At 41.1% G+C, this 8,730-nt stretch overlaps 1 protein-coding gene across 3 annotated transcripts in view; it reads right to left on the minus strand.

Annotated features, from left to right (window-relative positions):
• SEC22C (SEC22 homolog C, vesicle trafficking protein) overlaps positions 1 to 8,243 on the minus strand; it is a 33,441-nt gene extending 25,198 nt beyond the window's left edge. The window contains exons 1-2 of one of the 3 annotated variants that reach the window (XM_086720553.1): positions 7,855 to 8,243; positions 6,742 to 7,369 (exon numbers count right to left, since the gene is read on the minus strand). The gene's annotated coding sequence lies outside the window, so the exon portion shown is untranslated. Of the gene's footprint in view, positions 1 to 6,392; positions 6,708 to 6,741; positions 7,613 to 7,854 lie in introns of those variants that run through there. The other 2 variants (XM_086720554.1, XM_086720555.1) reach the window with 2 other exon arrangements.
• Positions 8,244 to 8,730: the final 487 nt, after the last annotated feature.

The raw sequence follows: 8,730 nt of genomic DNA on the forward strand, positions 1-8,730 counted from the left end.
ATAAATGTGACAATGTAGGTAAAATGGTCAATACCTCAAAAAACACTACCACAATTCAACCCAATATGAAACATGTAATTTAAACAATCTTATAACTAAATTTCCTATTAAGAAATTTTCATTTGTAATTTTAAAACTCTGAAATCTCCAAGTCCAGATGGTTTCACTGGAGGATACTACCACACATGTAAAAAGGAATTAACACCAATTACACACAATCTCTTCCAAAAAATAAAAGAGGAGGAAATAATTCCAAATTCATTTTATGAAACTAGTATTACCCTGATATTAAACCCAGAAAACTGTAGACCAATAATACTCATGAATTTATATGTGAAAATCCTTAACAAAATATTAGTAACTAGAAATCAGCAATATAATAAAAAGAATTAGACATCATAACCAAATGAGATTTATTCCAGGATGCAAGGCTGGCTTAACATAGTAAAATCAACCACTATAATCCATGATATTAAAAGGCCAAAAAAAATGATATCAATTAATACAGAAAGGGTGTCTGACAAAATTCAACCCTGCTTCATGATAAAACTTTCAGCAAAATAGGACCAGAGGTGAACTTCGTCAATTAGAGGAAGAGCATCTACAAAAAGCCTATAGTCAACATCATACTTAATGGTTAAAGACTGAATGCTTTCTCTCTAAAATCAGGAACAAGGATGTCTGCTCTCACAACTATTTTTCAACACATTACTGGAAGTTCTACTCAGTGCAACAAGGCATGAAACAGAAATAAAAGGTATAAAGATAGGAAAGGAAGAAACAAAACTACTCCTATTTGCAGATGACAAAATCATCTACGTGAAAAATCCTGAGGAGCCCACCAAAAAAACCTTCTAGAACTATTGAGTTCAACAAGGTTGCAAGACATAATATCAACATACAAAAATCAATGTACTTCTATAAACTAGCAAGAACACAAAGAAACCGAAATTAAAAATAAAATACCATTTACAATCACACCAAAAAAAGATCCCAATAAAGCTATAATTTTTAAAATAAAATACTTATAAATCTAACAATACATGTACAGACTTCTATGCTGAAAACTACAAAACACTGCTGAAAGAAGTCAAAAAAAGTTTTAAATGAGAAAATACATCATGTTCACAGATTGGATAACTCAACATAGTAAAGATGTTAATTCTCCACCAAACTGACATAAGGGTATCATGTAATTCCTATAAAAATATCAGAATGACAGTTTGTAAAGATAGAGTATTCTAAAATTTATATGGGAAGGCAAAGAAACTAAGATAGCTAAAACAACTTTGAAAAGGAATAAACTGGAAGGAACCAGGCCATTCCATTTCAAGACTTATTATATAGCTACGGTAGTCAAGATTGTGTGGTATTGGCAGAGGAACAGACACACAGATCAATAGAACAGAAGAGAGAACAAAGAAATAGATCTACAGTAGTACAGCTAAATTATTTTCAACAATGGTGCAAAAGCAATTCAATGGAGGGAGGACAATTTTTTCAGTATTTGGTGCCAAAGCAATGGATAGCTATAGAAAAAAAAAATTATTGACCCAAACCTCACACCTTACATAAAAGTCAATTCAAAATGGATCATAAATGTAAATCTAAGAAGTAAAACTATAAAAATGGAAGAAAATGTAAGAGAAGATCTTCAGGACTTGGGGATGAGTTCTTAGACATGACACCAAAAGCATAATCCACAAAAATCAGTAAATTGGATTTCATCAAATTAGAAACATTCGATCTGCAAAAGCTCACGTGAAAAGGAGAAAGAACATGGACAATCCAGCGACTGGAAGAAAATATTTGTAGACCACATATCTGATAAGGGTCTCTGTATATCTAGAATTTATAAAGAATTCTCAAAACGCAACAGTAAAAAAAATCCAGTTAGAAAATGGGCAAAGTACGTGAACAGACATTTCACCAAAAAGAATATACAGATAGCAAATAAGCACATGAAAAGATGTTCAGCATCACTAACAAGTCAGGGATAGTAACTTAAGATCACAATAAGATAATGCTCTATACCTGTGAAAACACCTAAGATTTTTTTAAAAGTGAATGCTGTCAAGGCACACAGATGAAGTGGATCTCTCATACATTACTGGTAAGACTATAAAATGGTAGAGTCGCTCTGGAAAATAGTTTGGCAGTGTCCTTTACTTTTATTTATTTATTTTTTTGGCAGTGTCTTAAAATTAAACATGCAAGGGCGCCTGGGTGGCTCAGTCGGTTAAGCATCTGATTCTTGATTTCAGCTCAGGTCATGATCTCAAGTTTTGAGATTGAGCCCCATGTCAAGTTCTACACTGACAGCATAGAGCCTGCATGGGATTCTCTCTCTCCTCTCTCTCTCTCTGCCTCTCCCCTTGCTTGTGCTTCTCTCCCTCTCTCTCTCTCAAAATAAATAAACTTTAAAAAACAAAACTAAACATGAAATTAACATATGATCTATCAATCACACTCCTGGGCATTTATCCCAGAGAAATGAAAATTTACATCCACACAAAACCCTGTGTACAATTGTTCATAACAGCTTTATTTGTAATGGCCAAGAACTGGAATCAACCAAAAATTCTACAAATACTGAATGGTTAAATAAAACATTACATTCATACCACAGAATACTATTCAGCAGTAATAAAAAATGAACTACTGAAATTCAGAACAACTTGGATGGATCTCAAGAGCACTGTGTTGAGTGAAAAAAAAAAAAAAAAAAAACCTCAAAAGGTCACATACCATAGGAATCCTTTCATGTAACATTCCCAAAATGACAAAATTACAGAGATGGAGAAATGACTCGTAGTTGCTAAGGGTCAGAGATGGTGGGGAGGAGGGGAATGGTTGTGATTATTATAAGGGAGAGCAAAAGATCTTTGTGGTGATGGAATAATTTTGTATTTTGCGACGGTGGTGATAGGAATCTACATTAAGTGCTAAAATGGGCATGGAGCTATACATACTTTATATCAATGTTGATTTCCTGGATTTGATGTTGTACTATACCTAAGTGAGATGTAACCAATGGGGGGGAAAGTAGGGTAAAGGGTATATGGGACCACTCTGTACTATCTTTGCAATTTCCTAAAACTGGAATTATTTTTAAATAAACTTTGAAGAATAAAGTATTAACTTCAGATATTTATATCACTTACTTAAATTATGCTCCCGCTTGATTTTTATGTGTAAGCGTCATTTTTAAATATCTCTATAAGTAGGGGCTCTGGATGGCTCAGTCAGTTAAATGCCTGACTTCCACGCAGGTCATGCTCTTGTGGTTTGTGGGTTTGAGCCCTGTCTCGGGATCTGCACTGACAGCGTGGAGCCTGCTTGGGATTCTCTCTCTGCCCCTTCCCCACTCATGCTTTCTCTTTCTCTCAAAATAAATAAACTTTAAAAATAAAATAAAATAAACATCTCTATAAGTAGATCAATAATCTTTTCTGCTAATTAACTGTAGTTTCAATGATTTCTGCTTGAATGTTGAAAAACATGTTTTATAGTGAGCAGCTCCATAACTACATGACATTTCCAAACTAGAAGGTATTCTAATCTCAGGATTAATTAAAATAAAAGCTATCTGCATTTAACTAGTATTCAGTTCAAAAAATAAGAGGTAGTGGGGCGCCTGGGTGGCTCAGTTAATTATCTGCCTTCACCTCAGGTCATGATCTTGTGATTCGTGGGTTCCAGCCCTGTGTGGGGCTCTGTACTGACAGCTCGGAGCCTGGAGCCTGCTTCAGATTCTGTCTCCCTCTCTCTCTGCCTCTCCCCCACTCACAATCTATCTGTCTGTCTGTCTCTCTCAAAAATAAATAAACATTAAAAAAAAATTTTTTTTTTTTTTACATTTTATTTATTTTTGAGAAACAGAGCGAGACAAAGCATGAGCGGGGGAGGGGCAGAGAGAGAAGGAGACACAGAATCCGAAGCAGGCTCCAGGCTCTAAGCAAGCGGTCAGCACAGAGCCTGATGCGGGGCTCGAACCCACGAACCGCGAGATCGTGACCTGAGCTGAAGCCGGACGCTCAACCGACTGAGCCACCCAGGTGCCTCTAAAAAAATATTTTTTAATAAATAAAAATAAGAAACAAGAAGTAATGGTATAAATCTGAAAAATCATGCCACAATAATAAAAAAATGTATTATCGAGTATACAAAGACAAAAGCACCCTCAGAGTACTCACACAGAGACAATAGTCTCTTCCAGGTCTTCCCGGCTCCCTCTACAAGCCAGTAGACTGGCTTCCTAACCTAACACCACGCCTGGCACACATGAGAAGCCTTCAGTAAAAACCGTTAAGCAAACGAATGAATGACCTAACAGCTGCCTTATTTTTGCCCACTGAAACAAGAAATGTGGGTTTTCAGATCTTGTCATATCCTAATCTATATTTTGAACACTTTTCCACAATAAATTTCTACTTGGAGAGAAAAAGACATTTATACAGATGGAATTTTTCTGAAGTAGAAACTGAATTAGTAATCAAATATACATACCCAAGTCACTGCTACCACGCTTTATAAAAATTACATTTTAATCTGCCTCCCCCATTTCCTAAATCCTCTTCTCAGCATCTATTTATAAACTGCTCGTGTCATAGATTATCCCTACTCTACCAGCAAAGACTTTGTCCTTAGCTGGAGGCCACCCTTGCTTGTTCCCATTGTTTTTTTTTTTCCTCACCCTTAGCCCACCCCCAAATCCCTACCACATATGCTCCTCCCCCTCCTCCTCCAAAAAAGAGGGAAAGAAAAAGCATGAGAGAAAAACAGCATTAAATGACCAGACCATGACCAAGCCTTGCAAAACAGTAATGCAAACAAACAACGAATTTCATTGGGCACACAAATACTCAAACACAAGTCTTCACCGTGAGGCATATTACCCACTCCTCAAATACACAATACAGATAACAAAACTGGGTTAGTCACCCTTATTGAATTCATCTTCAACTTGAGAACCGGTAACCTAATGTGTAGATCTCTCAGGATCCTCTGTTCCATGTTTCTTGGGGATGGTGTGGGGATAGGGAGGGTACACATAACTCTGAAATGAGTTAAAAAGAGTAGGGGACTGAACTTGATAGCGACTAACATTACGTGCGAGGCACTGTGCTAGGAACTTTTAAACTGATAATGTTATTTACTATTCAAAACTATCTATGAGGTAGGCATGATCTACACTGGACAGGTAGGAAAACTAAGACATAAGCGAGAGAGCCAGGTTTCAAACCCAAACTTCCTTACTGAAAACATCTGAAAGCCTATGCAATCTTTTCAATACACTCTGCCTCTCTAAATCCAATTTTGGGGATCACAGCTACCCTATTTCTATTTTCTTTCTCCTAGAGCATTACTACTCAACTAATCAGAGACCTGTTAATAGAAGGAGCAGAGGCCTAGCGTCACACTTGTTACAATTACTCCTTACTCGCTGTGTTACTTTGAATAAGCCAATTTTCCTCTCTGACCCTCAATCACCTTTTGGATGCAGCTTGTTTCTGAGGCTCTTTCTGAGAATAAAACTTTCGGACTCCAAGATGTCTTCTGTGTTGTAAAGACAAACAGAGCTATAACCGCATTGTCTACAATGTATTTTCCAGAGCAAACTCTATTATATTGATTTAATTCTATTTACCAATATGAAACCACCTTCAATTATTTACATTTTAATTTTACTAAAATTACCTTTATGGGGGTTAATTCCTTTGTAAAATTTAATTAAGATTTACCCTATCCATTGGCCTGAGCTTTACTTTTTTGTTCTGACCATGTAACAAATGTCACCAAATACTTTTCGCCACTAGGAATAATTCTTTTGTGGTTTTGATTTCTAAAAACCTCATTTTTCCCAGCGTGCTTTATCCTTCTGTCTCTGGAGGTCTAGAGGTAAGCCTGTAATGGACACAAATGTACATCACCTCCTACATCTAATGTTCGGAAAAGCTGGTCCAGTGCACCCAGTATTTGGTAAACCAAGTCGTATAATTTCGGCGTGGTAAGGGAAGTTTGCTATTAAAATTAAACAGTACTCAGACCGGGGCTTCGTGGATAATCAAGGATAATCAAGGAAATCGTCCCCTCTCTCATTTGGACACACCCCTTCTCTTCCCACTGGGAGCAGCGCTCCACGCGCATCAGTCAGTTTAGGGTTCCAGCAGGCGCGCCCCGGTTGTCCCCGAGTCCAGAGAGCCGCCCGTGGAAGAAAGGGGGACAGGCGACTCGGGGAAGACCCACGAAACCGGGTGGGGCTAAGTCGGGCCTGAGGGCGGGGCGGGCCCGGGGCCGCCTCCACCTCCAGGCCCGCCCTGCGCCACACCCGACCCCGCCTGCTTTCCGCTAACGGGCCGCGGCACCCGACTCCGCCCGCCAGCCCTCACCTCGCCCCGACGGCGGCCTCCGGGAGTCGGCGCCCGCCCGTCGCGCCGCCTCACCGCCGTACCACCCGCCGCCTCCTCTGCAACCTCAGCCCACCGGGCGGACCCGGCCCAGGTCACTGGCGGCCCAGGCGCAGGTAGGCGATGGTGCGCATGCCCGAATCTTGAATCCCTATTTGCAGCTGCTAAGCGACACCCGCACCCGAACCGGCCAATCCTGGAGTGGCTTCCCCGCCCAGTCCCGGAGGAGTCCCGAATTAGCTAGTTCTTAAAGGGCTGCCACCCAAAGGCACAGGGGGAGTGGCAGGGGCGCGCGCTCCTCCCAGCTTTCTTGCCATCTGCTGGCTCTCACCCGCTTGGGTTTGACGTTCAAGCGTGTAATTCCCACGTCCGGAGGTGCGAGGAAACTTCTAGGTCTAAGCCCGATTCCTCCTGGGGTAGAGTACAGAACTGACGTGCCGAGACAGGGAGGTTCTGCGTAAGTCCGCGACACGCCCCCGCTGTGGGTTCTGCCGTCTGCGCAGCTGGGCGGGAAGTCCGAGATAGGCAAACCAAAGAGCACAGCCTCCTGCCAGCCTGGATGAGGTGCTAAAGTCCGACCCTGGAGGGACACACCCCAGTCTGGGGGTGGAGGCACTCACAGGTGTCACACGGATGGATGGCCCAATGCAGGGAAGCGGAACTCGTCCATTTATTTTTCGCCCAACACATTTTGAGCACCGGCTGTGTGCCAGGCACTAGGCCTGGCGGTGGGGACACAGTGAGGAACTCCTGACACTAAACACTATGTTAAGAGAAGGCAGAGCGAAAGCACTCATCAATTAAACAATTACACAACATGTGTTGAAATACAAACTGAGATGTGTGCTCTTCCGAGAGGAACAAGGTTTTTGAGAGAAGTTACAGGAGCTTCTGGTCTGAACTTGGGAGTCCGAGGAGGCTTCCTTGAGAACGTGACACTATAGCTGACTGGTTGCTCACTAGGCAAAGGGGAAAAAAAAGAGTGTTTCAGACAGAGGGCGGTTTGTGTATAAAGAACAAGAAGGCGGCAGGGCTCCTTTAGACGGATGAAAAGAAAGGTGGTGCATGAGGAGCTAGTGTTTAACAGGCACAGAATTTCGGCTGGAGAATATGAAAAAGTTCTGGAAATGAATGGTGGTGATAGCTGCACAATAATGTAAATTTTTAAATGTCACAGAACATTTAAAAATGGCTAAGATGGTACATTTTAAGTTATGTATATTTTGCCACACCAAAAAAAAAAAAAAAAAGACAAGAAAAGGAACTGAGAGTTTAGAGAGTAAGGAATAGGGTGAGAGCCACTAGAGAGAATAGAAGAGCTAAGACCAGGTAAGACCTTTGTAGGCCATGCTAGAAAGTTTAGGACAGTGGGAAACTGATAAAATTTATCTTGTGTAAAATCACTTTGGCTGCTGAAGTTAAGATCAAAATGAAAAAGGCTCACAGAAGCTCTGGTAGGACCAGCTGGGAAGCCAATGCAGTCATCTGGGCAAAAGACGATGAAGCTGGAGCTCGCTTAGACTTGGACTGGAGCGATGGTGAAGAGGAGGAGAACTGGACAGTCTGCAGAGACATGTAGGAACAAAATCAACAAGACGTGGTGACGAACTGGATGTGAAAGAGTAACAAAGTGGCTTCAAGGATAATGCCACTGTTCAGCCTTGAGTGAATGCGTAGATAGTGGAGGGGTTCCTAGATACAGAGAAACTGGAAGAGGATCTGATTTTGGAAAGAAAAATGATCTCTAGTTCTATCTCAGACAAGTTGAATTTGAGGTAGCCTAGAGACTTCTGGTCCAGATGTCAATGTAGGCAGTTGAATGTACAGGTACAGGTCTGGGCTAGACATCAACTTTTGAAAGTCATCACCACATGGGTAGAAACTGAAGCAGGCCTTACATAGCCAGAGAAAAATTACAAAATGAAAACAGATGACCTCCAGGGATCCCCACCTCCTGGTATTCACACTCTTGCGTGGTCTCCTCCACATTGAGTCAGGGTTGGCCTGTGTGACAAGTGATCATGAGGCTAGGTCATAAAAGGCACAAAAGATAAAAGCAATGAGATTTGATTGATAACAGAGATTGAAACCTCCTCACTGAATGTGAGGGAATCACTGGGATTCCCTCTCAAAGTGTATTCGCAGGTGAATGAAGACCTGTTCTTGTCACCACAGGTCATGAAAACAAAACTCTGGATTAAATGGGGAAGGAAAAATTGGTGCCAGACCCACAAAAACCAAGAGTTTTTGAATGCGGAGCCTCAGGCTCTCAAAACCTGCTATGTCAGTGCTTTATAAATAGGGCTTTGTGCTCTCTGAC

Source organism: Puma concolor, chromosome C2 (assembly GCF_028749965.1).
Source record: "Puma concolor isolate L17-30 chromosome C2, mPumCon1.1.hap2, whole genome shotgun sequence".
Taxonomy (NCBI): domain Eukaryota; kingdom Metazoa; phylum Chordata; class Mammalia; order Carnivora; family Felidae; genus Puma; species Puma concolor.